The following is a 26,507-nucleotide window of genomic DNA, read 5'->3' as shown; positions in this document are numbered from 1 at the left end:
TCTCCAGGCAACAATACTGGAGAAGGTAGTTATTCCCTTCTCCAGGGGATCATCTCTTCCTGACCCAGGGATTGAACCTGGGTCTCCTGTATTGCAGGCAGATTCTTTACCCTCTGAGCCACCAAGGAAGCCCTTTCTTCTCATTAAGTAACCAAAAATATCAATTGCATTCATGTTGGGACTACACACATTCATTAATTGCAACTGCAGATTGGCTACAGACACAAGAAATTTTTTAAATTAATTAATTTATTTTAATTGGAGGCTAATTACTTTACACTATTGTGATGGTTTTTGCCATACATCGACATGAATCAGCCACAGGTGCACATGTATCCCCATCCTTAAACCTCTTCCCACCTCCTTCCCCACCCATCCCTCTGGACTGTCTCAGAGCACCGGCTTTGAGTGCCCTGCTTCATTCATCGAACTTGCACTGGCCATCTATTTTACATATGGTAATATACATGTTTCAATGCTATTCTCTCAAATCATCCCACCCTCTTCTCCCACATAGTCCAAAAGTCTGTTCTTTACATCTTTGTCTCTTTTGCTGTCTTGTATATAAGGTCATCATTATCATCCTTCTAAATTCCATATATATATATGCGTTAATATACTATATTGGTGTTTCTCTTTCTGACTTACTTTTCACTCTTTATAATAGGTTCCAGTTTCATACACCTTATTAGAACTGACTCAAATGCATTCTTTTTTATAGGTGAGTAATATTCCATTGTGTTTATGTACCACAGCTTTCTTATCCATTCATCTGCTGATGGACATCCCAGTTGCTTCCATGTCCTAGCTATTGTAAATAGTAGACACAAGAATTTTGCAAAAACCAGTGAAAGCATTCTGTGAGGACCAATATGCTATATGAAATTAACCACAAAAAATATTGCATATTTGTATTTTATTAGTAGTGAGTGAATGAGTGAAGTCGTTCAGTCGTGTCTGACTCTGCGACCCCGTGGACTGTAGCCCCCCAGGCTCCTTGGTCCATGGGTTTCTCCAGGCAAGAATACTGGAGTGGGTTGCCATTTCCTTCTCCATGTATTAGTAGTGTTAGTATTTTATTATTTCTAGCTGGTATTTTATTATTTCTAAATAATAGTATTTTATCATTTCTAAAGTAGTGTTAATATTTTATTATTTCTAAAGTGTGTACTGCCATCACATCAATAAAATTCACAATAAGCTTAAGCATGTACACATTCACATTTTAAAAGGGAGATAGGGGGTTCAGGACTGGGGGGACCCATGTATAACTGTGGCTGATTCATGTTGACGTATGGCAAAAACCATCACAATATTGTAAAGTAGTCCAGTTCAGTTACTCAGTCATGTCCGACTCTATGAGACCCCATCGACCTCAGCACGCCAGGCTTCCCTGTCCATTGTGAACTCCCACAGCTTGATCAAACTCATGTCCATTAAGTCGGTGATGCCATCCAACCATCTCATCCTCTGTCATCCCTTCTCCTCTGGCCTTCAATCCTTCCCAGCATCAGGGTCTTTTCCAATGAGTCAGTTCTTCGCATCAGGGGGCCAAAGTATCAGAGTTTCAGCTTCAGCATCAGTCCTTCCAACGAATATTCAGGACTGATTTCCTTTAGGATTGACTGATTGGATCTCCTTGCTGTCCAAGGAACTCTCAAGAGTCTTCTCCAACACCACAGTTCAAAAGAATCAATCCTTTAATGCTCAGCTTTCTTTATAGTCTGACTCTCACATCCATACATGACTACTGGAAAAACCATAGCTTTGACTAGACAGACCTTTGTTGGCAAAATAATGTGTCTGCTTTTTATTTATTTATTTATTTTTTACTTTACAATATTGTATTGGTTTTGCCATACATCAACCTGTCTCTGCTTTTTAATATGCTGTCTAGGTTGTCATAGCTTTTCTTTCAAGGAGCAAGCATCTTTTAGTTTCATGGCTGCAATCACCATCTGCAGTGATTTTGGAGCCCAAGAAAATAAAGTCTCTCACTGTTTCCATTGTTTCCCCATCTATTTGCCATGAAGTGATGGGACCAGATGCCATGATCTTAGTTTTCTGAAAGTTGAATTTGAAGCCAACTTTTCCACTCTCCTCTTTCACTTTCATCAAGAGGCTCTTTAGTTCTTCTTCACTTTCTGCTATAAGGGTGGTGTCATCTGCGTATCTGAGGTTATTGATATTTCTCCTGGCAATTTTGATTCCAGCTTGTGCTTCATCCATCCTGGCATTCTGCATGATGCACTCTGCATATAACTTGAATAAAGAGGGTGACAATATACAGTCTTGACATACTCCTTTCCTGATTTGGAACCAGTCTGTTGTTCCATGTCCAGTTCTAACTGTTACTTCTTGAATTGCATACAGATTTTTCATGAGGCATGTGAGGTGGTCTGGTGTTCCCATCCCTTTAAGAATTTTCCACAATTTATTGTGATCCACAAAATCAAAGGGTTTGGCGTAGTCAATAAAACAGAAGTAAATATTTTTCTGGAACTCTCCTGATTTTTCAATGATCCAACAGATGTTGGCAATTTGATCTCTTGTTCCTCTGCCTTTTCTAAAAGTAATTATTATTCAATTAAAACTAATTATAAAAAATTATATTAAAAAGAGAGAGAGCTAGTGTATAAACATTTACTGGCATAACACTGTTTATTTACGGGCATAAGTCCAATCCTCTCTCTTTGTTCTTAGTTCAGTGGAGAAATCACCACTCCCCTTTAAAGCACAGATATAGGTTAATTGCGCCACATCAGGCTTTTACCTTTTGCACATGTTCTGTTTCTGGGAAACTGATGACCCCTGTATGTTCAGATTTGTGTGCTCAGAATCAATGACCTTCTACCACTGTAAACCCTGTTGACTTTGCAGGAAGATGCTTTAGTTTCTCCTGTGAAGAGACCCTTAGAGTGGGCTGGGTAAGTTCCACTTTGCTTTCAGCTTAGACTCCAAATTTACAAGTTTTCTAGTGGTTTTTCCATTTCTTTAGGTATAACAAAATCTGAAAGCAATATTTCTTTCTAGAAGATGGTTCATGGGATTAGTCACTTTGGGTCTTTACCTACTAAATGTTTTACACTCACTGTCCCTTGGCTGTGACAAATACTGGCCCAAGATCAACATCCCAGCTGATTTGCTGTTTGGTTCCATGTAATATAGTTTGACTTTCAGGCTCAGTGCTTCTGCTTATTCTGGAAAGTCCTTCATCCCAATTCCAGTACTCAGCATCCTTTCTTCTACTGAGGATTCAGTTCAGCCACCTCCTCCCTTGTCTTTCCTTTCCAAATCCATTCAATATGGAAAAATACACGTCCTTTTCTCTGAATCCCCCCAGAATGTAGCCAAACCTTTCTTCTGACATCTTCTCCCTCATATTGCTGTCGCATATTCTGAGGCTTATGTCACAGGTTTCTATTATCTCCTTAAGGACAAGGCTCTTTCTTAATTTATTTCCAAATTTCACCATGGTGGCTAGTTTAATGCCTGTGCATAGTAAGGACTATAAATGATAATGAAGAGAATATATCTTATAGTTACCATAAAAATAGATCTAAGATATATAAAATGACTGTCTCAGTGCCTGGCTAATGGTGGCTGCTCAATAAATGGTGTATGTGTGTGTATAAAGTACACATATAACATAAATATGTGGTATATATTATTACCATTGCTGGCACTACCATTGTTGTTGTTGTTTAGCTGTTAACTCATGTCTGACCCTTCCCAGCCCCATGGACTGTAGCCCACCAGGCTTCTCTGTCCTTGGAGTTTCCCAGGCAGGAATACTGGAGTGGGTTGCCATTTTCCTCTCCAGGGGATCTTTCCAACCCAGGGATCAAACACGAGTCTCATGTCTTCTGCGTTGGCAGGCGGATTCTTTACCACTGAGCTATCAGGGAAGCCCAGCACTTTCATTGCCATATGACTATTACTGATACAGATTCAGATTTCAGTGAAAGCATCTATGAATTTTCTAGCACAGTGTAGGGTAAGAGCTTGGGCCTGTAAGTCAGGAGTTAGAAGATGCAAGTTTTCATCTCATTTCTGCCCAATGTTCATGGCCTTGGGCTAATCAACCTCCTTGGGCTTCAGTTCCCTCATGTGCAAAATATGTTTGTGAATGCCAGAAGGTTGAGCCTCTTTGAAGCACTAAGGTCTGTACCTCCACAATATCACATGGCAAGTCCCCTTGTGAGAGCTGGGCTCTCAGGGACACTCACCAATGGGCTAAACCCTCACCAATGGGCTAAGGACCCTTTGGCAAAGTGTTTTGGTGATGTGCAGAGATCCCCAGACATTCCACTTGTTGATTTTACTGGCTGGATAAGGACTATTTTCTTCTTCAGTTTGTGATCATAGTGAGAATTTGAAAGTTGTTGAAAAAAAGAAATAAACTCCAAAGAGTTTTGGAGGTGACATAGCTAATCGTTTTTCTCTTGGCAAGTTACGGTGGAGGAATGCCTCTCAAGTGGATCACTCTGATGACAAGGCACTGATGCACCTGCTGACCCCACGTGACACAGGCCTGGGGACCTCAGTTATGGAGGCAGGAACACAGAAGCCCGGAACGATCATGTGTCACAGCTGGGAGATGCCTGTCTAGTCCAAGCATTTGATCTTACACATGAGGAAACTGGAGCTCGGAGGGACCAAAGGCCTCCTTCAAGGTCACAGAGCCAGTTAGTGGAAGAACTTGGAAGCGCACCTCCTAGGGTCCCAGCTCACAGCTTCTGCTCCCACTCCAGTCCCACTCACCATGGGCCAGCATCACGGCCGGCAAGGAGCATCTCTGATGCCAAAGTGAGATCCAAACAGATACACAATATCTTCTCCCCTGCTCTCCCAGTTCTCAAATAAAATCTGACTGTTGGAGAGAGTTGACGTTGGCTTTGGGAAAAACTAATTCCAATTCTTAACTCCCATGAGAACAGTGAAGATTTTTGTCTTTAATGTACATGCCATCCCATCCTGGATGTGATTAGTAGGGAGCGGTAATCAACTGGTGCCTCAGAGGCCCTCTTCCTTTTCTGGCTGAGCACAGACCCAGAAACACCCCTCAGGATGTGGTTTACAAGAAATTGTGGATATGTTTCCTGGAACATATCTGTCTAGACTCAGATGGCAGCTGCTAGGCCATGAGCTCTAGAGAAGAAGCAGTCCAAGCATCAACCTGGCACAAGGCCTGGCAGATGGAAGACATTCAGTATGTTGTTTGGATGAGTGCAAAAACTGTCACTCATGCTGGTGACCACAATGTCACAGGATATTTAGTAGAATACGAAATGGTTCAGTAATGGATGCCCTTTAACAAATGAAGATGAGGTTGAAAATGAATCATCTGAGCTTATGGTTCTTGATATGTTTTTGGAGTAAGGAAACCAGACATATACTTTGTCAGAATCACTGTAGTGGAAATAGTTACGTGGGTGGAAGGGAAGGAGAGTAAGTATATTCTTATTTATCATCTTATTTAACTAGTGTTAGCATATATTATTATTTTAATAGTTTTGCTTCTCTCTTTTCTCACTCATTAGCAACTCAGGATGACCTGGACTTTCTGACACTGGAATCTGGCACCATTCTGTAATTCTGTGCTCTGGAGCTTGATATGAGAGCTAAGGCTCTCATTCATTCTCTCTCTCTCTCTTTCTTACTGGCCAGTTTTCTTTCTTTGGAGGGAAGCTAGTTCTGTGGGGAGAAATCAGGGAGCTGACTGCTAAGGTAGGATAAGCTTACAGGAGTAAGAAAGTCTCCTGAGGCAGAGACCTCTAAGTCCTACTCCAAGTCCCCTTGCTGGCCCAAATTCCCTGAGGATGGAATAATGTGGCCAAGTTACAATCAATTGTGGGAGGAAGTGTCATGAGGGTACTTCCTGGCCCATATAGGTACTTGGAACAAACTTCTAGCTCTCTCCTTTTTTTCTTTTTTAAAGTTAATTTTATTGAAATGTACTTGATTTACAATGTTGTATTAGTTTCTGGTGTACAGCAAAATGACTCAGTTATATGTGTATATATATGTGTGAATATATATATTTTAAAATATTATTTTCCATTATGATTTATTGCAGGTTATTGAAGGTAGTTCCCTGTGCTATATAGTAGAACCTTGTTTATCTGTTCTCTATATAAGAGCTTGCATCTGCTAATCACAGAATCCCAATCCATCCCTCTCCCATCGCTCTCCTCCTTGGCAACCACATGTCTGTTCTCAGTGTCTCTGTTAGCACCCTCTTTTCCTGACACAGCAACCTTGCAGGCTACAGGATAGAAAAAGGTCATCTGACTCATTTTGGACTTTGAGTGCAGAATAAACCTCAGTGTGTTAAAAAATTTACTTGTTAGGTTTATTTGTTACTGAAGCATAGTCTATCCTGAACTTTCCTCTGATTTATCAAGCCCATTTCATCTGAGGATAAGTTGGAGGTGGGGGGCAGGCAGGATGCAGGACAGGAGGCTTTTGTGAATTCAACATTTTGCATTTGTTTAGAGATCCTCCTCTGTTTATCCGACCCTGTTATTGCAAAGATTTGGACCGATTGAATGACTGAACAACAATTCCTGTTATCCTGCTTAGAAATATGAATGTGTCTGCACAGGACAGAGGGATTTGAGGGGAATTTATACACAAGCCCAAATTTTCTCTTTTGCTCCTAGTTTCCCCTGTGTTCCTTTTTTTTTTTTTGCTAAAAAACCAAAAACAAACAAACAAAAAAAAACAAAAAAAAACCTATTTTGATAAAAGACAAACTTTCTGGAGATTTAAATATTTCAGATGGTAAACTTTCTGGAGATTTAAATATTTCAGATGGTAAACTTTCAATAATTTTATAGCTTTTTAATCATCATGCTCTTTTAGCTTTAACAATCCCTCATTTAAAATGACTAATTTTCCTTAAGAAAATAGGGGAAATGGTTCATGACATTGATCTTGGCAGTAATTTCATGGACCTGACATCAAAAACATTGGCAACAAAAGCGAAAATAGCCAAGTGGAACTACATCAAACTAAAAAATCTTCTGCAGAGCAAAGAAAACAATCCTATCTCCCATCTCATGGTCTTTTTCCTACTGAAAGTTTTCATCCCCACTATTTCCTTCTGAATTATATAACCTTATGATTAATCATTTTAATGTGCAGATTAATTCTGGGTCTTCATGTCCTGTCCTTAGCTGACATAAATGAAGGAAATGAAAGAATAGAAGATATCAATTAAATCATTTACCTCTCCTCTCCCAAGAGATTTTTAAATTAGATATTGCAAGGCAAAGAAATCAAACTCCCTTGCCATTGACCAAGTCATATTAAAGCCCTAGATTGCCATCTGGTAGATATTGCTTGACTGCTCAAAATTATAGATTTAGGTCTCTACAAAAAAGGAATATACTTCTGCAAGAAGAAGAACAGTTCCTCAGTTAAGTGTTGGTTCAGTTATGAACTGACCAAGTACTCCCACATACCATGTCTGTGTCAGCTAAAGCAAGGACTCTAGTGTCCCTCACAGGGCAAAGGTTCACAGTACAGATACCCACTTCACAATCCCCAGCTGTAAAGCATCAATTCCTGCAATGGTAGTCATTCAAAATGTTGTAATTAAACCATCATTAATTAGGTCCTAAAACATTGTTATTACCACTAATGTGGTGTCATCACCAAAATACTGCCAATGAATCATCAAATGCATGGAAAACAAAATGTGAAGATGATGATGATGACTATAATAATTTGTAATCTAGCCTTGATGCAGGTAACATGCATACTTGGTTTTGAATCCATTGTACTGAGATTAAACATGCATGCTTCATGTTTCCAAGCTATGTTTTAGAAAGATAGCATTTAATGAGTATATAAGGTTACCATATTTTTCAATTAAAAAAAGATACCAACTGAGTTTCCAAGTACAACATCTGAAATAAAAAACTAATTGTCCTCTTTAAAAAATAAAGTTTCAGATTCACTTTAAATAGCCATTGAAATAAATGTCTAGGTCCAAGATGGAGCTACTCCTGCCTGGTATGCCAGCTCAGCAAACTGATACAGGTAACTTTCAAGTCCCGAGAAAAGTTTCATTTGACTAGAAACACAGTGTATCCTGTCAAACAATCCCTACATGCCAAGCCAATTCAGGGTTCTATATGTATTTCCTTTTTCCTTATTCATTTTCTCTTCTTTATTTTTTATTCTTTATCCTATAAAAGCATCCTGCCTTCAAGCCCATTATGAAGTTCTCTGGACCCTGGCAAATGGAGACTGCTTACTTCATGAAGTGTTAAATAAAGTTTGTTTGTATCATCTAAATTGTCTTTAATTATTTTAAGAGAGCTTAATCTCTACTTATTTCCTGCCACATGATAAAGAAAATATGTTTTTAAAGCTACAAGATACAGTTTCTAAGTCAGAATTATTTATATTATAATCAACCTAGATATATAAAATATTATTCATCCTAAACTTCAGTTAACATCTAATAAAAAAGGCAAATTCATTTTTCTGGGATTGAGCTGCAGACGAATAGATAAGAAAGCTGTGGTACATATATACAACAGAATATTACTCAGCCATTAAAAAGAATACATTTGAATCAGTTCTAATTAGGTGGATGAAACTGGAGCCTATTATACAGACTGAAGTAAGCCAGAAAGACAGTATTTAACGCATATATATGGAATTTAGGAAGATGGTAATGATAACCTTATATGCGAGACAGCAAAAGAAACACAGATGTATAGAACAGTCTTTTGGACTCTGTGGGAGAGGGTAAAGGTGTGATGGTTTGGGAGAATAGCATTTAAACCTGTATATTATCATATGTGAAACAAATCGCCAGTCCAGGTTCGATGCATGAGACAGGGTGCTAGGGGCTGGTGCACTGGGATCACCCAGAGGGATGGGATGAGGAGGCAGGTGGGAGGGGGGTTCAGGATGGGGAACACCTGTACACCTGTGGCAGATTCATGTCAATGTATGGCAAAACCACTACAATATTGTAAAGTACTTAGCCTCCAATTAAAATAAATAAATTTATATATCACTGATGAACATAGATGCAAAAATCCTTAACAAAATTCTAGCAATCAGAATCCAACAACACATTAAAAAGATCATACACCATGATCAAGTGGGCTTTATCCCAGGGATGCAAGGATTCTTCAATATCCGCAAATCAATCAATGTAATACACCACATTAACAAATTGAAAAATAAAAACCATATGATTATCTCAATAGATGCAGAGAAAGCCTTTGACAAAATTCAACATCCATTTATGATAAAAACTCTCCAGAAAGCAGGAATAGAAGGAACATACCTCAACATAATAAAAGCTATATATGACAAACCCACTGCAAACATTATCCTCAATGGTGAAAAATTGAAAGCATTTCCTCTAAAGTCAGGAACAAGACAAGGGTGCCCACTTTCACCATTACTATTCAACATAGTTTTGGAAGTTTTGGCCACAGCAATCAGAGCAGAAAAAGAAATAAAAGGAATCCAAATTGGAAAAGAAGAAGTAAAACTCTCACTATTTGCAGATGACATGATCCTCTACATAGAAAACCCTAAAGACTCCACCAGAAAATTACTAGAAATAATCAATGACTACAGTAAAGTTGCAGGATATAAAATCAACACACAGAAATCCCTGGCATTCCTATACACTAATAATGAGAAAACAGAAAGAGAAATTAAGGAAACAATTCCATTCACCATTGCAACGGAAAGAATAAAATACTTAGGAATATATCTACCTAAAGAAACTAAAGACCTATATATAGAAAACTATAAAACACTGGTGAAAGAAATCAAAGAGGACACTAATAGATGGAGAAATATACCATGTTCATGGATTGGAAGAATCAATATAGTGAAAATGAGTATACTACCCAAAGCAATTTATAGATTCAACGCAATCCCTATCAAGCTACCAACAGTATTCTTCACAGAGCTAGAACAAATAATTTCACAATTTGTATGGAAATACAAAAAACCTCGAATAGCCAAAGCGATCTTGAGAAAGAAGAATGGAACTGGAGGAATCAACCTACCTGACTTCAGGCTCTACTACAAAGCCACAGTTATCAAGACAGTATGGTACTGGCACAAAGACAGAATTATTGATCAATGGAATAAAATAGAAAGCCCAGAGATAAATCCACGCACATATGGACACCTTATCTTCGACAAAGGAGGCAAGAATATACAATGGATTAAAGACAATCTCTTTAACAAGTGGTGCTGGGAAATCTGGTCAACCACTTGTAAAAGAATGAAACTGGACCACTTTCTAACACCATACACAAAAATAAACTCAAAATGGATTAAAGATCTAAACCTAAGACCAGAAACTATAAAACTCCTAGAGGAGAACATAGGCAAAACACTCTCCGACATACATCACAGCAGGATCCTCTATGACCCACCTCCCAGAATATTGGAAATAAAAGCAAAAATAAACAAATGGGACCTAATTAACCTTAAAAGCTTCTGCACATCAAAGGAAACTACTAGCAAGGTGAAAAGACAGCCTTCAGAATGGGAGAAAATAATAGCAAATGAAGCAACCGACAAACAACTAATCTCAAAAATATACAAGCAACTCCTACAGCTCAACTCCAGAAAAATAAACGAACCAATCAAAAAATGGGCCAAAGAACTAAATAGACATTTCTCCAAAAAAGACATACAGATGGCTAACAAACACATGAAAAGATGCTCAACATCACTCATTATCAGAGAAATGCAAATCAAAACCACTATGAGGTACCATTTCACACCAGTCAGAATGGCTGCGATCCAAAAGTCTACAAATAATAAATGCTGGAGAGGGTGTGGAGAAAAGGGAACTCTCTTACACTGTTGGTGGGAATGCAAACTAGTACAGCCACTATGGAGAACAGTGTGGAGATTCCTTAAAAAACTGGAAATAGAACTGCCTTATGATCCAGCAACCCCACTGCTGGGCATACACACTGAGGAAACCAGAAGGGAAAGAGACACGTGTACCCCAATGTTCATCGCAGCACTGTTTATAATAGCCAAGACATGGAAGCAACCTAGATGTCCATCAGCAGATGAATGGATAAGAAAGCTGTGGTACATATACACAATGGAGTATTACTCAGCCATTAAAAAGAATACATTTGAATCAGTTCTAATGAGGTGGATGAAACTGGAGCCTATTATACAGAGTGAAGTAAGCCAGAAGGAAAAACATAAATACAGTATACTAACGCACATATATGGAATTTAGAAAGATGGTAACAATAACCCGGTGTACGAGACAGCAAAAGAGACACTGATGTATAGAACAGTCTTATGGACTCTGTGGGAGAGGGAGAGGGTGGGAAGATTTGGGAGAATGGCAATGAAACATGTAAAATATCATGTAGGAAACGAGTTGCCAGTCCAGGTTCGATGCATGATGCTGGATGCTTGGGGCTGGCGCACTGGGACGGCCCAGAGGGATGGTATGGGGAGGGAGGAGGGAGGAGGGTTCGGGATGGGGAACACATGTATACCTGTGGCGGATTCATTTTGATATTTGGCAAAACTAATACAATTATGTAAAGTTTAAAAATAAAATAAAATTGGAAGAATAAAAAAAAAAAAAAGGCAAATTCAGGAATTCTGCACATGATTTCATTTTTATTCTCATTACTCTCTTGCTAATAAATGTGTGTGTGTGTGTGTGTGCACACTCAGTCGTGTCTGACACTTTGTGACTCCATGGACTGTAGCCTGCCAGGCTCCTCTCTCCATGGGATTATTCTGGCAAGACTACTGGAGTGGGTTGTCATTTCCTTCTCTAGGAGATCTTTCTCACCCAGGGAATGAATGCAGGTCTCCTTTGTCTCCTGGATTGGCAGGGACAATTCCTTATCACTGAGCATCTGGGAAGCTCTGTTGCTAATAAATACAGTTATGAATTTTAATTGTTCCCCAAGGTTAGAATCATGGATAATTGAGTAAGCAAAACTGTGTCTGAGTTTAGATCAATATTCTATCGGCCTAGAATTTCATAAGAGGAACTGGACTCAGCTAGCACTTCAGAAACCAGGTCCCCCCAAAACCGAGTTCCCCTGACAAGTATGATTAGACTCTCTATCCAAAACCTAATTGCCTGTCTTGTCCGGCTCCTGTTCCCCTCAGGATTGAGAAGCATCAAAGAAAAAGGGGGTTTGAAATTGAACAGGACTCTGTGAGTTCGTCCCATGTACAAAAGCCCCTGTGTATCCCCCACATTTTCTTGTTTGTAGAAAAAGATTCTACTCTCCTATACCTTCCTTGAGTTTCAAACAGCAGACTCAAATTGTTACTACTTAGAGAAATGATGATATGTGGAAACAAAGGAAAAGCAATTAAGAAAGATAGCTTGAACAATAGTTCAGTGATAGGACAGTCTTCCTCAAGGAATATACACAGTAATCAGATGCATACCTTTGGGTTGTTATGCAGAAACTAAGACCCCTGACCAGGTATAGGATGGTGATTATATACTGACCTCAGTCTGGTTGGAACCTGAAAGTTGATGACTGAGGTTCCTGAAATGCCACCTTGTCACCTAACCACCACCACCCAATCAAAGGAAATTCATGTACCCTGCAACCCTCAGTCCAAATATTGCATTTTAAAATCCTTCCCTGAAAACCATAGGGGAGTTTGGGCCTTTTGAGCATGAGCTACCAGTTCTCCTTGCTTGGTGCACTGCAAACAAACACTGTACTTTCCTTCACTGCAACTCATGTCAATTGATTGGTTATGCTGGGTAGCAGGCAGGTGAACCCAAGTTTAGTTCAGTAACACTTCCACATACTAATTCATATCTACTTAATTTTGTAATTTGGTAGGAGACCAACCTATCCATTCAGGGATAGGCACGCCCATTTGAAAATAGTTGTTAACATGTTCAAAAAAATGTTTGTGTGCTTATCCTTATGTATATCGAATGCACCATTAAATTAAAACACAAAAATGAAAAATCCGAAATCACTCAAATTCCTAGGTAAAGTCATTTAAAATATTAAAACTAAACAACTTAAACTTTTTATCATCCACAAACCATTCTGGCCCACTCTTGCAAAAAAGCTCACAAGGCAATTTGGGTTGGAGGCATTTTTCTTCTTTAACTCTTCCAAGTGCAGCTTTGAATTAGCATGTTCAATAAAGCAAGTAACACTTCCACTTGATTGCTTGAAACCATTCTTGACCCTCATTTCATTCTAGTTGGAGGTAATTACTTGCTGCTAATGCAAAGTGCTAAAGACAGCCTTAAATTCTGTTGAATTATTATGTAGATTGGGAATCAGACCTCTCCAATTTTTCTCTTAAAACAGCACTATAACTCTAATTTCTACTTTGTCAGACTCAAAAGTCAACCTATTTTGAGTGAAAACTTTTTCCTTAAAATAAGATATTGATCTTGGACCTGGTGGGAGAAATGGGTGAAATTCTTTGGAAATGAAGTCAGGAGTGAATGTCAGTAATAGGAGAGGTGAAGTATATACTTTCAGGATCTAATATATCTCAGCTCTTATCCTTTTTTTTTTTCAAACCTTGTATTTTTTCAAAATACAAGACTGTGTAGGCAATCTAAGTAGCAACTCCAGATGTAACCAGAGTCACTGCATGATTTTGTTGTTTTATCTGAGTCTAGATGAAAACTCTGAGTATCAACTCATTTAAATTCAAATCAATCATTGCTGTATACTAAGAAGTCATCTCTGGATTAATAGTATTTACGGTAAAATGGAGCAGGGTTTCTCTTCTCCACATTCCTGGAATCAATAAAAAAACAACAGTAAAAGGCGTTTTTTTCTGTGAATACCTAAATGACTTCATAACCATTACTCCACTCAGGAAAAATGATTCTTATAGCACAGTGAGGGGGAGAGAATGCTTGGCTTCTATTAAGACTAATGGAGATTGGGATGCAAAGTTCACTGTCAGGAAAGAAGCAGTTGCCACGATCCTGGAGAACTGGAGGAAAATTTACTAACTAGTTCTTCCTAAACCAAGAAGCTTGTTGTTTTACTCTCCATCCTTCATGAAAAGTAAAGCACAGGATCATATTTATACCTAACAAGGGTAAATGAAATATCTTCCAAAATTAAAAAAAGATGACAAATGCAATAACACAACCTTAATAAATGGGGTTGTGCATTCTTTACTTTAAAATGTAAGTCTACAAAATGTCGAAAACATCACACTTGAAAACTTGGGACTGGCGGGAGATGATTTATTGACTCCATTCCTCTGGGAAGGGCAGGCCCCAACACATTTCCTATGGCATCCCTACTATTTTCCATTTTCTAAAATTATGCTTCTGGTCTAATCAAAATACTACTTTGACACAGACTTTTTAATCTTCCTTTTTTTCTTCCACAAAATCACCTCAGGTACCACAAATCCACTTTATTGGAAACCATAATCTTGTACTTAAAGAACAACTCAGTGTTAACCCCAGGCCCTCTGGACACCTTTAATCAGGTTTGGGTGAGTCCTGAAATCCTAGAATGCCTGAGTCAGGGCTCGAGTCAGTAAGAAGGGTTTTACAGACCCTCTCTGTGTAGGGCCCACACCCCAGCCACTTTACCCTGTGACTGGCATGGCCCTGGCACTTCTGCTGAGTTAGGAGAGAATCCAGCCAGTCCCGGTTTCCCAGGAGAACCACTCCAAGCTGGGCCCAAGCTGCCCAGCATCCCCAAGGCAGGAGTGGCACCATCTGTATTGAGCTTCCAGGTCTCTCTTTTTTCAAAAGATCATCAGATGTTCATCTAAGTTGGTTTTCCTCAATTTGCTAAGCTTCAAACGCAAGGAAAAAGACAATTTTTCCTCAGGTGAATTCTGGGGAGAAAAAGCTATAACTTCAGATCCAATGCTGATCTGAAAATAAATGCTGAGGAAGACAAACTAGGGGAGAGGAGCAGAGAGCAATTTCCAAGGAAAATCAGCATCATTAGGCTGATGCTAAAATCTCCTGTGAACCTTAAAGCCTGCCCTTAATGAAGGAAGCTGCTTTCTAGGGAATGTGCTAGCTTACATCCACAAATGAATTCATTTGGAAGGATGGTTTTTCAATTTACAGTTCACTCATTCATTCATTTGTTGGTCAGTGAGTACATATTGGATACTCGTATTTGCCAGACTCTGTGTAAGGCCCTGGGGATACACAGCAAGCAAATGGATGAAAATCCCTACCTCCGTGTGGCTCACATTCTCATGGGTGAAGAGGGGTTTCAAAATAAACAATTAGAGGAATAAGTAAAGAAAGATAGAAAGGGGGAAATTTAATTTATTCTTGGTACAATAAATACTTTTTATACTCAGCCTTTTGGGCTTGCAATTAAACAAAAATCCTCTGCTAAACAAACTTTCTATTTTTCATAATGAATATCACATTTCTTAGCTCCAGATTATCTTGACCTATAAACTATTAGCTGTGAAAGTGACCCGATAGCCATCTATTTCTCCCTTTTAAAAAGCGAAAGCAATTGCACGGGAATTGTTGCTAGTGTTCTCAGACAGAACCAGAACACATTTACTTCTAGATTTCTGGCCCCCTATATCAGGGGAAGCTCTTGTACATCCTACCAGGATGAAAACTCTCGCCTTGGGCAGCCTTAGGGTAAGAGAAGCAGCAGCGGGGTCACACAGGACTCCTTGCTTTTGATCCGTCTACACTCACAACTCTTGTTTTCCTCAGCACATGACCACTAAATGAATTACCTGCTGGGCACCCACCATCCTCCTGTTGCACCCTACGTGTGCAAACTCACACCCTACTTTTGTTAAAGAACACAATAGTCAGGTATACTCCAGAGAAAGTCCACACCATCTGAAACGTGTATGACCGGAATCTTGGCAACCATTGTGTCTTTGCATTTTAGAACTGGTTTCCATGAGCTAGATGGAATATCTCGGCACAACAATGAATTAAAAGCATTAATTATATACTAAGGCATCAGGGGAAAGGAAAAAAAACTTACAGTTAAATTCTCATGTTACTTGTGTCTGATTATTCATGGTTGGATTTAGATAGCCTTCTCCCTAACCTACTGGAACAGCGGTCCCAATCTTTTTGGCACCAGGGTCCAGTTTCGTGGAAGACAATTTTTCTGGCTGGGGCAGGAAGGGGGATGGTTTGGGGATGATTTAAGCATATTATGTTTATTGTGCACTTTATTTCTATTCCTATTACATCAGCTCCACCTCAGATCACCAGATATCAGATCCTGGAGATTGGGGACTCCTGTGCTAGAAAGCGTTGTGGTGTTGAGAGAACCAGGGTTTAGAAGTACTTCAGGACTGCCTGCTGTAGGCACTGTTATTGTGTTGATGATAATGCGAACCTCTCAGCATGGGAAACTACATGACACAAAGATAAAATCAGATTTATTTTAGAAGGAGCTGTCAAGTGACTTTACTGAATGCTGCCTGTTACATGTTCAGTGCAAACCACTGAGAACAACACTATATATTTAAGAAGGAACAGAGGTAGTAAGTTTCTAAGTGGCTTGTGTGCTACAAGAAATTACACAATATCTTACGCATCACCCAAGCTCACAGAGTTGATAATCCTGACATTTGGTCAGCCACAGCTTCTGTATTTTGCCTCCAACCGCTACTTAACTAAAGTTGTGCCCAGTAATGACAATTTTTAGTTAATACTCACAATAAAAATGCTAATTTTTTGAGGCTCCAAAAAAAGTGTTCAATGAATCTCTACAAGCATAACTAAGCTCTAGCCATCCAGTGGAACCAGCTATGATTGTCAGACCTACGATTTTTGTGTTTGTGTTTTATTTTTGTTATGAACCCCAAAAGGCAGGTGGCAGAAAGGTGAGGAGCCAGAGAAGGCAAAATGGGTACACTCCAAAGCTCGTAACTAAGCTTGGCACGAAAGCAAAAGGTGTTTGCAGCTGCCACTGTGGTATGGACCTTATCATCATTTTTGTTGAACTTGATTTAGACGAGGGAGTTAGAAGAGAGGCACTGTGGGTACAGCAGACCCTTTCCAGCTGTGGCAAAAGACCAGATTTTAATTCCCAGTTTACTGCTCACTATGTAACTTGCCCAAGTTATTCTATTTCTAAGGATCTCAAGTTTCATCACCCTGAAGGAGCCAGATGCCATCGCTTCTAAGGTCCCCTCCATTTAATACACATTTAAAATAGTCTGTCATAAAAAGCACAGTAACATGAGTTTGTGTGAGCTAACATTTATTAATGTTTTTGTATGTACAAGCACCACATTGTGCTCCATTATATCAGTCTTATTTATTTATGAAGGCTTGGAGATTCTCCCCTAAGATGGTGGAGGAATAGGACCGGAGACCACTTTCTCCTCAACAAATTCATCGAAAGATCATTTGAATGCTGAGCAAATACCACAAAACAACTTCTGAACGCTGGCGGAGGACACCAGGCACCAGAAAGGCAGCGCATTGTCTGGAGAGGAGGTAGGACAAAATATAAAAAATAAAAAGAGAGACAAAAGAGTTAGGGACAGAGACCCATCCTGGGGAGGGAGTCGTAAAAGAGGAGAAGGTTCTAAACACCAGGAAACCCTCTGACCAGCGGGTCTGTGGGGAGTTTTGGAATCTCAGAGGGCAACATAACCTGGAGGAAAAATAAATAAATAAAACCCACAGATTATGCGCCTAACTGCAACTCCCAGTGGAGAAGCAGCCCAGACGCTAGCATCCACCACTAGCAAGTGGGGCTGAACAGGGAGGCCCGGGCTGCATTGCTTAGGGTAAGGACCAGGCCTGAATTCCCCGAGGACAATCTGAGGGAGCTAATGTGAGATAGCACCCCAAATTGTGGGATAGCCAGAGAGAGAGGAAAAAAAAAAGAGAGAGACAGGAAAGAGAGAGAGAGAGAACTTTCCCACAAAAAAGCTCTAACCTAAGGCACTGCCAGGCCTCTCACAGAACAAAGGACTTAGCGAATACCAGAGGAGAGCTAGCTGAGAGTGGGCCAGCCCATCCCTCACCAGAGGCAGCGAGGCAGGTGGGCGACAGCCAGAGCTAGAAGGCAAGGAGCAAACTCGGCCCCAGAGAAGTCTGCTGCTGCTGGTGCTAATTCGCTTCAGTCGTGTCCAACTCTGTGCAACCCCATAGACGGCAGCCCACCAGACTCCCCCGTCCCTGGGATTCTCCAGGCAAAAACACTGGAGTGGGTTGCCATTTCCTCCTCCAATGCATGAAAGTGAAAAGTGAAAGTGAAGTCGCTCAGTCGAGTCCGACTCCTTGCGACCCCATGGACTGCAGCCCACCAGGCTCCTCCGTCCATGGGATTTTCCAGGCAAGAGTACTGGAGTGGGGTGCCATTAGACAGCAGCCTCTACCAAACTGCGAGCAGGCTCCCAGTTGCTAACCAAGTCTTCCTGGGATCCTGGACAGTTGACATCTGCCAGGAGGGTCACAGCCAGAGATCAGCTCCCCAGAGGACGCACACGGCACACTTGAGACGGTGCTCCCACTGCACACCCAGAAAACCAAGTGGCTGGGATTGGGGAGGTGATAAGATGCACCGCCAAACTGGGGGAGTGCCTTCGCCAAGCACCTGGTCACCTGAACTGCTTGGACCTGGGAAGGGCACAAAATGCAGGCCCAACTGAGTCTGCACCTTTGTGGAGTACCCAATTTCCTGAACCTGAGCAGCGTAGATCTGGGAAGTGCACGTAATCCAGGGCCTGCCTTAGACAGTTCCCCTGCAGAGCAACCTGGAGCCTGAGCAGTGTAGACGGGGAAAGCACACACGCCGTGAGTGGGGCAAACCCATTGTGGCCCAGACACTACAAGCACTCCCCACACACGCCAGTGATATTTGTTTGCAGTGTTCCTCCCTTCCCGCAGCACAATTGAACAAGTGAGCCTGAATAAGTGACCACCTTCACCCCCGTATGTCAGGGCGGAAGTTAGATACTGAAGAGACTTGCAAACAGAGGAAGCCAAAATAAACAGAGGGAACCGCTTTGGAAGTGACAGGTACAACAGATTAAAACCCTGTAGTTAGCAGTGGCTACATTGGAAAGGACCTATAGACCTTGAGAAGAAGTGTAAGCTGGAACAAGGAACTATCTGAAACTGAACTGACCACATATGTTCTCAACAGCTCCAGAGAAATTCTTAGATATGTTTTACTATTATCATTTTTAAGTTTTTTAAATTAAAAAAAAATTTAAGTTCTTTATTACTCCTTTAATTTTCATTTTTAAAACCTACTATTACCCTTCAAAAAAAAAAAACACCCTATTTTAAAAGCAAATTTCATATATTTTTAAAATAACTTTTGTGATTTTGTTTTGTTTTTTTTTAAGATTGTATTTTTGAGAGTCTAACCTCTACTCGATTTTTAATCTTTACTTTTTGGTATTTGTTATCAATTCTGTACCATTAAGAATCCAATCTTCAGTATCCATTTCTACTTAGAAGTGTGATTACTGGCTTGATTGCTCTCTCCCCTTTTGACTCTCCTTTTTCTCCCCCAGGTCATCTCTATCTCCTTCCTCCCCTTCTCTTCTCTACTTAACTCTGTGAATTTCTTCGTGTGTTCCGGGCTGTGGAGAACACTTAGGGAACTGATTACTGGCTAGATCTGTCTCTTTCCTTTTGACTCCCCCTCTTCTCCTCCTGGTCACCTCTATCTCCTTCCTTCCTCTTCTCTTCTCTATGGAACTCTGTGAACTTCTCTAAGTGTTCCAGACTGTGGAGAGCAAATAGGGAACTGATTACTGGCTAGATTGCTCTCTCCTCTTTTGATTCTCCCTCTTCTCCTTCTGGTCACCTCTATCTTCCTCCTCCCTCTTCTTTTCTCTATGTAACTCTGTGAACTGCTCTGGGTGTCCCCCACTGTGGAGAATCTTTTCACCATTAACCTAGATGTTTTATCATCGGTGCTGTATGGATAGAGAATTCTTGAGGCTACTGTAAGAATAAGACTGAAAGCCAAAGGCAGGAGGCTTAAATCCAAAACTTGAGAACACGAGAAAACTCCTGACTCCAGGGAACATTAATTGACAAGAATTCATCCAAAACCCTCCATACCTATACTGAAACCAAGCTCCACCAAGAGCCAAAAAGTTTCAGAGCAAGACATATCAAGCTAATTCTCCAACAACACAGGAACATAACCCCGAGCACAAATATACAGGTGGCCAAAAGTCACACCAAACCCATAGACACCTCAAAACTCACCACTGGACACTTCATTGCACTCCAGAGAGAAGAGATCCAGCTCCATCCATCAGAACACCAACGCAAACTTCCCTAACCAGGAACCTTGACAAGCCACTCATCCAACCCCACCCACAGGGAGGAACCTCCACAATAAAGAGGAACCACAAACTTCTAGCATACAGAAAGGCCACCCCAAACACAGCAACCTAAACAAGATGAAAAGGCAGAGAAAGCAGGTAAAGGAACATGATAAAAGCACACCAAACCAAACAAAAGAGGAGGAGATAGGGAGTCTACCTATTCATGAAGACTTCAGGGCCTAATAATCATAACAATACTGACAACAACTAGCATTTATTGAACACTTACTTCATGTCAGGTTTTATACTAATGGGTTGACTTTACCTGAACTCAGAAACCCCTCCTCTCTAATATGTGGTCACCATGGCCACATCTTCTGTATCTTGTCTCCAACTGCTATTTAAATTAGAGCTGTGCTTAGTAATAGCAATTGTAACCTAATACTCATAGTTAAATTGCTAATTCTATTACATGCCTCAAATATAAGTTTTAGTGAACTATACATGCGTAACTAACCTACAACTCAGTGAAGCTGACTGTGGGTGCCAGTCTTATGATTTCTTAGTTGTACATGCATTTGCATGTACATAATTAAATAATCACAGTGACACTATGAAAGTGGTACTCAGATTATTCTCATTTTCAGATAAGGAAATGGAGAGGTTAATTAACTTAAGTGAAGTAGGTGGCAGGTAGATGGCAGTCAAATCCCAGAGTCTTCCATTCCCTGGAATATAAATTCCATGATGGTAGCAACCATGTCTGTCTCATTTGCCTCTGCTTCTCCAGTGCCTACAGCAGGGTCTGACATACAGCAGGTGATCAATAAATATATGTGGAATGAGTGAAGAGTTAACTCTTATCCCTTACTCTCAACCACACTGCCAGATACATCACATAGTCAACCCTCCCAGTGATCCTGTAAGAGACAGCAAGGAAGGCCCTAATGGTGAGCACAGGTAGATTAGCACCATTTATTTCATCTCTGCTCCTGGAAAACCAAGTGAAACTGTGCATATTTTGTTGGCCTTAAGCCCCTTCCTTCTGTGGAGTGTTTGTGTCAGGGAGCCCAAGTGGATAAGCTTCCCTCGGCCTTTGCTCTGGAAATGGCATTCCCATTGACAGCGGGTCCTGATTTTGCAAGGAAAAGCCAGCTGGTTGATTAGTTGTATGAGTGACCATCTCCTGTAGGAGTTCTGATTAGTTTTCATCATGCCTTTGCCTTTGGACCATGAATAAGATTGTCTCGCTTTTCTATCATCAGAACTGGTTACCTGTTAATATACTTCCAGCCCTAACGGAAGAGAAATGAGAAGGGAGATGGCTTGAGTGTCCCAGCGGCACTCAACCTGCTATCACTAGTGCCGAGCAGGGCCACTCATCCCTTAAGAGTTGACAGAGCATCTCTGAGATAAAGTGGACACTGCAGCTGAAGCCACGAGTGCTCAGAGTGCAGCCACGTCCATCTAGAACACAAGAAAGCAAAGGCAGCCTCCTGGAGGAAGGATTTGCTCCCAGTTGAAAACATCCGGCTCTGTGGAATCCAAGAGGATTGATTGTTTAGTAAATATTTCATCAGGAACATCAGCTGTGGAATTTGGATGCTTAAGTGTTGCAGATAATTAAATGTAAATAATTAAAAATTAATAATGTTTGAAATGTTAAGCATAATGAGGCAGCTGATATCATATAAGAAGGGGTCCACTTATCCTGAAGATTCGCTGGCCGCCTTCAGAGCTGGGTCACAGCAAAGATGGCTTGCGTCAATTCCTGATAGTTCCAGGGATGCAGCACTTCACTCCAACTTGGCAAAAGGCACTCACTACCAACAGATGTCTTCTGGTCCACGCCACTGTAGTACGCAGATCTTTCCAAAGGCTCTATCCAGAGCTGTTACTGGGGTGTGTGTGAGCGGGGGCAGGGGAGAGCCTGTAAACTTACTGCCAGAAATCACACTTGCAGTCAGAAGGTGCTAGAACTGAAACAAAGATGAATCCACATTTGTTTAGTGAATTATGTAATGGAAATAAGCTCCCTGGAGAGTTGTTCCATTTAGTCTTTTCTCTTGCTCTCGCTCTCTCATCTTCAATCATTTCCCTATTCCTCCCCAGTAGCTACTTCTCTTCATTCTAAAAATAATATGCTCAAGTGTTCCTCCTCGTACAAAGAGAATTCTCTCAACGTGTCTCCCTGTAAAAGCCTTTCCTCTCTCCTTTCTTTCCTCATCAAATTTCTTGAAAGAGTGTAGCACATTCCCTCCTCCCTCTCTGCAGCCCTGCTTCCCTGGTGTGGCAGCCTGACCCTGCCATCACCACACCACACACAAACTGCTCCCAGAAGTTACTGCTGCTGTACTGCCCCATAAATCTAATGCTCTCTCTTTTTAAAAATCTTTTTTTTTAAAATTTATTCATTTCTTTATTTTCCTGACTGCACTGGGTCTTTGTTGCTGCATGTGGGTTTTCTCTAGTCGTGGGGCATGGGGGTCTACTTGCATTACACAGGCTTCTTATTGAGGTGGCTTCTCTTGTTGCAGAGAAGGGCTCTAGGGAGTGTGGGCTCAGTAGCTTTGGCACATGGGTTTAGTTGCTCTGCAGCATGTAGAATCTTCCTAGACCAGGGATCAAACACATGTCCCCTGCATTGGCAGGTGGATTTTTAATCACTGGGCCATCAGAGAAGTCTCAATGCTCTATTAAGACTTCTCTATAGCATCTTATACTTGCAACTCTATTTTTCTGAAATCATTTTCTCCTCTGGTTTAAGCTCTAACATTTTCTCCTGATGCTCCATCTACTTCTCTGGTGACCATTGTTTAGTTCCTGGCCTGCCCTCAAAGGTGAGCTTTTCCCCTACATTCTTTTCTTCTCTATACAAGGGCCTGCAAATGCAAGTCCAACAGAGAGAAAGCCGGAAACAAACTCGTGAAACAGATGGGATAGGAGAGGTATAAGACAACAGGGAGTGGTGTGGTCTGTGGTAAATGGATATTGTATACCCTCATGCTAAAGGCATTCAAATCGGAATAGAGTCATTTTGATCTCTTCAGCGGCCTTACCAAGAGCAAGGAATTATAAGCATAAGTATTAATGGTCAGGTAGGACAGAGGAGAAAAAGGCATGTTTCTTTTATGTTCTTCTCTGGTAAAGATGGGACTGATATCAGTATCAGGGATGGTTGCTGTTGGTTTTCTGTTGGTTTTTCTTATCATGGTACACAAAGAAGTAACAGCAAGTGAGCACAAAGTACCTTGGCCAGCTGAATGCATTCATTTCTTGTTTTTCCTTGAGGTTTGCATGTACTCTGTTTAGGAAATGCTTGTTGGGTGTTTGCCTTACTTAGTGAATTTGCTGTTTCTTCTTCAACTCAGCAGACCCAACTCTTCCTCACACCACCTTCTATCAAGCTACCAACCATTCTCTTTAAAAAAAAAAAGTATTGGGGGTTTAAAAGAATTGATGCTTTTGAACTGTGGTGTTGGAGAAGACTCTTGAGAGTCCCTTGGAGACTCTCCAACCAGTAGTCCAATAAAGGAGATCCACCTGGTCCATCCTAAAGGAGATCAGTCCTGGGTGTTCATTGGAAGGACTGATGCTAAAGCAGAAACTCCAATACTTTGGCCACCTGATGCAAAGAGCTGACTCATTTGAAAAGACCCTGATGCTGGGAGGGATTGGGGGCAGGAGGAGAAGGGGACGACAGAGGATGAGATGGTTGGATGGCATCACTGACACAATGGATGTGGGTTTGGGTGGACTCTGGGAGTTGGTGATGGACAGGGAGGCCTGGTGTGCTGTGGTTCATGGGGTCGCAAAGAATTGGACACGACTGAGCAACTGAACTGAACTGAACATAGTTTTAGACTATGAATGAAGGAAAATATTTGCAAATTATTCAGCAGATAAGAGGTTAATATCCAAAATATATAAGGCACTCATATAACTCAATAGCAAAAAAACCCCGAAACAATCCAGTTAAGAAATGGGCAGAGAAAATGAATAGGCGTTTTTTAGTTTTTGTTTTTCCAGAGAAGATCTACAAATGCTAACAGTCACATGCAAAAGTGCTCAACATCATTAATCAGGGAAATGCAAATCAAAATCACAAATTATCACCTCACACCTGTCAGAATGACTGTCATCCAAAGGACAAGAAATAACAAGTGTTGGTGAGAATGTGGAGAAAACAAAACACTTGTGCTGTTGGTGGGAATGTAAGCTGGTGCAACCACATGGGAAACAGTGTCAAAGTCCCTTAAATATTGTTTTGGTATTTATTTGGTAAACAAAATTACCAGATTGTCCAGCAATCCTACTTCTGGGCATATAGCCAGAGGAAATAAAAATAGGATATCAAAGAGATAACCACATTTTCATGTTCACTGTAGCATCATTCACAATAGCCAAGGTATGGAAACAACCTAAATGTCCATCAACAGATGAATGGATAAAGATTATATGGAATATATACACAGTGGAATATTATTCAACCACGAGAAAGGAAATCCTGCCATTTGCAACAGCATGGATAGAACTTGAGGGTATTATGCTACGAGAAATAAGACAGAGAAAATGAAATACTGCATAGTGTCACTTATAAGTGAAATCTTAAAAAAGATAAAGCCAAGCTCTTATAAACAGAGAGTAGAAAAGTGGTTGCCATGGGCTGGGCGGTGGTGGTCGGGGAAACAAGAAATAGCTTGTAAAAGGGTATACACTTTTAGCTGTATGATCTAGAAGATTTGAGACGCTAATGTAAAACATAGTGACTGGGGACTTCCCTGGTAGTCCAGTAGTTAAGACTCCATACTTCCAATGCATGGGATGTGCATTGGAATTCCCTGATTGGGGAACTGAGGTCCCACATGCTGTGCTAAGATCCCCATGTACCAGGAGACAAAAACAAACAAAAACCAAAACAAATGAAAAAAGAAGTGGTTACATTTAAGACTTCCCTGGTGGCATAGTGGATAGGAATCTGCCCGCCAATACAGGGGACGTAGGTTTGATCCCTGGTCCAGGTAAACTCCACATGCCACAGAGCAACTAAGCCCGTGCACCACAACATCTGAGCCCACGTGCCGTAACTGCTGAAGCCCACACACCACCACAACGGAGTCCACGAGCTGCAACTAATGAAACCCTTGTTCCTAGAACCTGTGCTCCACAAGAGGAGCCACCGCAATGAGAAGCCTGTACACCACAAGGATGAGTAGTCCCTGCTCACTGCAATTAGAGAAAGCCCGTGCACAGCAATGAAGACCCACTGCAGCCCAAAATAAAACAAATAATAAAACATATTGACTGTAGCTAATAACACTGTATTGTATAACTGAAATTTGCTAAGACAGTAAAACTTACATATTCTCACAAAAAAAAAAAAATATGGGAAATGTAGTATGGTTTTTAACTGTGCTGATAATTTAATAAGATTATTATTATTTTTATTAACGTCCTGGTTACAAACTTATGGGTTTTGAGTGATTTGCCTCTTTCCTACTCCCCCCCCCACCCCACCCCCACCAAATTCCTATTATTTCAGTGTATGAATTTGCAAAACTTTGGTCTTTCAGAAAATCTTTTATTGTCAAATCATCAAAAGCAACAATCAAACAGAAATGACAAACAAAACCAAAAATCACCTGTAGGCTAGTGTAGGACCTCTGCTCTACAACCCCTCCTGAAGTGAAAGTGAAAGTGAAGTTGCTCAGTCGTGTTCGACTCCTTGCAACCCCATGGACGGTAGCCTACCAGGCTCTGCGGTCCATGGGATTTTCCAGGCAAGAATACTGGAGTGGGATGGCATTTTCTTCTCTAGGGGATCTTCCCAACCCAGGGATCGAACCCAGGTCTCCTGCATTGCAGACAGACACTTTACCATCTGAGCCACTAGGGATTAATCTCTGTTTTTGCTTCTATTAACTCCTGGTATGTTGCTGATCCCCAGACCTATATCTTCCAGTGCAGGCCATCTCTAGAGATGGAGATGATATTTGATGGTCTACAAAACGTCTCAACGTGGCATCTTCAAGGAATGTGTCCTGCATGAGCCTCTTACTGCTTTCCTTGACAACTCCCCCAGCCCCGCCAACAGTCAAACAGGCACACACACAGGCTCAACTTCCTGTTGTAAGTTGGATTGTGACTTCAGACTCAGTTTTGAGTCTCTAGTCTTACCCATATTTCAGTCAGTGGGCCACAAAGTCCTATCAATTCTTACTTTGGTTTTTTTGTGT

The 26,507-nt window shown here is 40.8% G+C and overlaps 1 protein-coding gene and 1 pseudogene across 1 annotated transcript in view; one reads left to right on the top strand and one right to left on the bottom strand.

Moving 5' to 3' along the window:
• Nucleotides 1–26,507, bottom strand: part of ST6GALNAC5 (ST6 N-acetylgalactosaminide alpha-2,6-sialyltransferase 5) — a 212,723-nt gene that overhangs the window by 115,795 nt on the left and 70,421 nt on the right. The gene's annotated exons all lie outside the window — the stretch shown is intronic.
• On the top strand, nt 6,921–7,740 carry LOC147375633 (transcription initiation factor TFIID subunit 9-like; annotated as a pseudogene).

This window comes from Bos grunniens, chromosome 3 (genome assembly GCF_055505025.1).
Source record: "Bos grunniens cultivar Pamir isolate PY7600 chromosome 3, Bosgru_T2T1.0, whole genome shotgun sequence".
Classification (NCBI taxonomy): domain Eukaryota; kingdom Metazoa; phylum Chordata; class Mammalia; order Artiodactyla; family Bovidae; genus Bos; species Bos grunniens.
This window is presented reverse-complemented; position numbering and strand designations above follow the sequence as displayed.